Here is a 5,724-nt window from a genome sequence, read left to right on the forward strand (position 1 = left end):
TTTGTTTCATATTTCAGTAAACTTGTCTTCATTTCCAAAGCTCAAGATCCTTTATTCCACCTTGTGATGTCATGTAGTGGTAGTTTTCAAGTTAACTTTTACGTTTAGGTCAGCAGAGATCAGCTTAACTCATCCAAATGATTCTAGTGAAGGTGTATGGAGTTTAAAAACACAGTGGCTCTCTTCTAGTATTACCACATGACATCACAAGGTGAAACGGAGTATTTTCTGCTTGAGAGAAGAACGTAAATATGCAGGATTTGTGTGTTAAACATGTGATTGAAACAAAACACAACTCTGGGTCTGTTTTTGGTAAGGAAACAACATTATAACATAGATCAGAAAATAGAGTAATATGAACCCTCTAAACAATTATCATAAACCCAAAGCAATAAAATAAATTCTCTCATTCTCTTTTCCTTTTCTGTAACTAATTTAACGGGTTAGTCATCGCTCCATTGTTCCTGTGCGTCTTTTGTCCGTAGGTTCACGTCTGAGGCTGAGAGCTGTAAACACATGAGACTTCAGACTTCAGAGGCCTTCAGTGGGATGTTTACATGAGAGCAGATGGAGCTGATAGGAGCTGGTGCTGTGTGGAGCGGCCACTGTGGATCTCCTCCATCACACACACACACACACACACACACAGAGACATACACAAACACACGCACACAGGGATCTAGATATGACCGGTCGCACACCTGCACCAGTACAATACAATAGGGCAATGTTTTTCCATGCTTTTTGAGTCTCTGCACACTTTTGTTGCCTGACCAGCCAGTCTGTTTTACATTCTGTTTGAATCCAGAGTAGAATGGAACCAGAAAAAACTGTAGATGGTGAAAATCTTCTGTCCTAACTTGAGTATACACTGAGGTCTAGCTAGTACACTTCATGTTGGATTGTTCATTGTGCTCTTGCCATATAAATAATTAGTTTCAGTTTACACTACCAGTCAAAAGTTTTAGAACACCACACTTTTTCCAGTTTTATTATGTCATTGCACTCATTGCACCTTAGCAAATGAAAGCATAGAACAAATAACAATTTTGAGTTGAAAAAGAAATCATGGAATCAGTTTATAGAACAAAATTTATTCTAAACTTTTGACTCATCAAAGTTAGCCTGATTCATCAGCCGGTTTCAAAGTCTGACCTCGCAGCATTAGGATTTGTTCGCTCAATGGGAGGCGGGTACTTTTTTAAATTTAACCAGTCACTGCTATTTGGTCACGATGCATGTAATGTGCCACTAACGGGGCTAACTGATATATTAAGCTTTTCCCAAATCCCATAGCAAGAAGGACAATGACGTTTTTCCCTTGATAAAATTCACCAAACAATCCCTTTGTTCTGGATTTAAATCCTCTATCCTCCTGGATCCTCGATTAAATCCTCGAGAATTGTTGCCAGCACAGAATGTATGGCTCTTCACTGATTGGCTGGTGCCCGAACTCGCACTTCTAGAGTTCTTGCAAAGCGTCTAGTGTAGTCTCTGGAGAGAAATGAAATTGAGCAGAGGCCCTAGGTGGCCCCAGCCTGGTTACATCAAAGTGTCCACCTTTGGCAGATTTAACAGCTGAACACGCTCGTGACTCGTTCTTTTTACAATAGAAATAAAATATTCTTCAGAAAGTTCTTCTCAAATCTGTTGCAGAAGTTTCCATAAATGTGTGGCACTTGTAGGTTGCTTGGCTTTTACTCGTCTGTCCAGTTCATCCCAAACCAGCTCGATGGGGTTTAAGTCTAGAGACTGTGCTGGACACTTTATGTTTTCAAGCTCACCATCTTGTTCTTTTTTCCTGATGTAGTTTTGGCAGAACTTGGACTTGTATTTTGGGTTATTATCTTTTTTTTAAACCTCTGGCTGTTCAGTGCCTATCTTTGTACCATTTCAAGCTCTTCACTGGATTTGCATGACTTCAATTGTAATAAATAACAGGAAAAACTAGGGTGTTCTAAAACTTTTAACCAGTAGTGTATATTATGCTACCAATAACTAATACGCTGAAAAACATTTCTCAATGGAATAAGCTGCCTCAAGAAATTATGCTGATACACAGTCACACAATTTGTATCACGTGATTCTCAAAGGCAAACCTTTGTAAAACGGTTTCAGACAAACTATTTTTCACTCATTTGTTTCACTCTTGGTACTTTTCATGTTAGTTTCTGGTTTGAGCAGAGTAGTTTGAGCAGGGGAATATAGGCTGACTTGCTATTTGTCATTGATTTTGACAAAATAGCGCAGATACTTTCAAGGGTTATTTTCATTTGCCTTTGTGTTGGCTCTCAAAATCACAATGAAATATATAGAGTGACTTCTACCTTTAAAAAAAATGAACTGAGTCTGTTCTGCTTTGTGAGTAGATGAGACCAGCCATGAAATTTTAGACCATCCAAGGAGAAGTGATAATAACACAATCACAAGAGCAAGTTTACTGTATACTTTACTCTTCTCCATAGAAAATTTGTTTTGGGTTTGACCCATTCTTCAGTGCTACTGGGGCAACCAGTCAGGAGCAGTCTTCACCCCGGTGTTTCGATCAGGGATTTTGACACTTTGAGATTGGAGGACTTTACTTTTTGTCAACATTTTAACCTTCAAAAACTAAATATATAACTTCTTTTAACTTCAGGGACTACAGATGGAAATAATACCAAGCATATCTTCAATGTTTGTTTGATGAATGCTCCTGTATATTGTCCCTGTAAAATAAACTAAATAATAATAATAAACCACCTGAGATTAGTGATAGTTTGGTGCTTCGATTGTTGATCCTGGAAATAAGGTGTAAGCAGCCGTGTTTGTTTTTGAGGCAAACAGAGCAGAGACAGGATACAGCTTCAGATCCACTCTTCTTTGTAAAGTTTTGGTAACACTTTTGCCATCCACTAAAGTATTACCAAATGACACCGATCTGAGTAAAAAAAAAAAAAAAAACTGTATAATGTCCATCTCTCTCTGTCTGGAATTTGCATTAGACTAGTGGACATTTTTTGGATCTTTTATGGTTCATTTTCACTCCAAAATGGTCAATTATTACATTAAATTTAAAGCTAAACAGCCAATCTCAAATTTCTCTCTCAGCTTTTTTTTAAGGCACAGCTGACGATCCCACAAGGCCAGCGATGGGAAGAATACTTTGAAAACTTATTTAATTATAGAATACTGAATACCCAAAGTAAAATGTATTTTGTAACATACATATTCTGTTATATGGTCCAGTCAGAGTACTGTATTCTGAATAATTAGTATACTGAATGAATACTGTTATACTGAGTGAATTTACATTATAGTGTACAACATGATATATTTATAATTATAAACATCTTATTTTTTGTTTTCCATTAACATATGTCTAATTAGAGAAGCAAAAATCACACGCACACACATTACACGAGTTGTGTTTGCTTCTTTGTCATTAAAATCATGCAGTTCAAAGCCAAAAGTGCATGATCAATTATCACAATGTATTCCTTTTAATTTTGAAAAGTAACTGTATAATGAATGAGTAACTGTACCAGAATACAGTTACTCAAAACAGTATTCAGAATGTGTATTTTGGGTTCACATATTTAGTTACTTCCCAACACTGCACAAGACACACTAGTGTTCTCCAGCACATTGTGAAAATCGGTACATTAGAGAATCATTACTGTTCTATTCATATTTTCAACCACATCATTTATTTTTTATTTGACCTTCATTAGGGACTCGAGTACAGACCCATGATCCATAACTTAGATAATACTATAATAAAATATGTCTAATTTGTTTCCTTATAAGATAGTAGCTTGAAGGATGTTAATGGCCGCCGTCATATCTCCAGGTGAAGCAGAGGTCGCTGGGAGATAACGTGAACCGCTGCAGTAAACAGCGTTCCCACTCTTTTTCACTGACAAAATTTCAAAACTTTTCCATGACTTTTTCATGACCTAAAGTGAATTTTCCATAACTTTACGACACCTACATGTGCAGAATTGATCATACTTTTAGGGCTAAAAAAATGTTAGCTCTTCCACTCACTTTATGGTTTGGTATTATAGTTTTTTAACATTCAAAATACTGTCAGTGCATTTATTGTCGTCTCTTTTAAACAAAAAGTGCAGACGTTCAGAAATAATCATAATAGTCTAATGAGAACTTAAAAGAGTGATGTAGATGCGTGAAAGAGATACTAAAATTCCAAAACTTTCATTGAATTTACAAAACTCCATGACTTTTCCAGGCCTTGGATAATGACATTTTCAATTTCCATGACTTTTTCCAGGATTTCCATGGCTGTGGGAACCCTGAATAAAGCATTACTCTAAAACAATAACTATGGGTTGGGAAATGGTACAATGCATACACTTGAATATTCAAATTAAACTTGAACTGTCACTGGAACCCATGGATAGGCACAATTTTGCAAAGATCGAAAGTTTCGTTTTGAATTGTTAATTGCTATGGGAACTGAGCTCTCTGAAGCTCTTAAAAAAATGTCCAACTATAATAATGCTGTTTTGTATTTCACTACAGACACATGAGTCAATATAGGCATACATGGTTTTATTTATTCTCTAAGATACAGGCAATATCTAATAAAGTTTCACTGCTTCAAAAAAAAAAAAAAAAAAAAGGATTGACATGTTTATTTATCCTGTACTGTAAAACCTGGCCTTGACAGTGTGATCCAGCGAAGCGTGAACGGAGAGAAAGAAAGAGTTAAGTGAGTGAAGAGTAAACAAAAGCGCGTCAGGAGGAAAGGGCTTCCTTCTCCACAGGTCAAAGGTCACATGGTCCTCTGACAGGCTGGGACAGCGGACATCGGAGACACATTTCAGAATGTAGCACGCCCGGTGTTTGGGGGCTCATTTGTCAAATCTGTCTCACACTTTGGTCTGGAGTGCGCCTCTATTCTCAGGGCCGACTTAACACTCAGATTTACTGTACTTTGTCTTTTTTTTTCTTTGTAATGTTCACAAATAAAGAAATCCAAGTATTTATTTTTTGAAATTGCACCACAGTTTATGTTAACAGTTACTAATGTGGTTACATTTTTACACTCTTGGACTTTAAATCTTTGTATGAAAATAATCTTTACTTAAACTGTTATGTCATTATTGCTTTTGTTTGGTTGTTTAAACATGGAATTTCTTTTGCAAAGCGCTCTTAATGACACACAAGTCTGCATTCAGTTCTGGGTTGGTTCTGGTTTGAACCCAGCTTAGTCTTGACGTAGACTTGGAGTGGTGCTACTGGTTTAGTCCGGGTTTAGACCCACTTTAGTTCCAGGCTTAGTCCCTTGCGAATGCTCTGGTGCAAGACAACCTAAATAAACTTCTAAGCAGTTTCTAAACATGCCTGTCAGACTATTACATTTATTTTCAAAAAGACAACATAAGAATAACAGTGTCAGAGATATAGTTAAAGGTCTTATATTACCCAAAAAATAACATCTATGAGCTTCTTTTTCTTTTTTTTAACCTTTATTTGTGTAGAAATTGTCAATTCCAGATCCGAAATGATTCTAGTGAAGCTGTATGGTGGAGCACTTCCTGTATTACCACAGTGCGTCTACAGAGCTTCAAGATCTCAGCCTAAATATGCAGGGTTTGTGTGTTAAATGCGTGTAAATGAAACAAAACACAACTCCAGGTAGCTTTTTGATGAGGAAACATTATAACATAGATTAGAAAATGCTGCCTTCTACTCCTAGACCTAAGCCCACAGTTGGAA

This window comes from Boleophthalmus pectinirostris, unplaced genomic scaffold (genome assembly GCF_026225935.1).
Source record: "Boleophthalmus pectinirostris isolate CB_2022bp ecotype Guang Dong unplaced genomic scaffold, ASM2622593v1 HiC_scaffold_16, whole genome shotgun sequence".
In the NCBI taxonomy this organism is placed as follows: domain Eukaryota; kingdom Metazoa; phylum Chordata; class Actinopteri; order Gobiiformes; family Gobiidae; genus Boleophthalmus; species Boleophthalmus pectinirostris.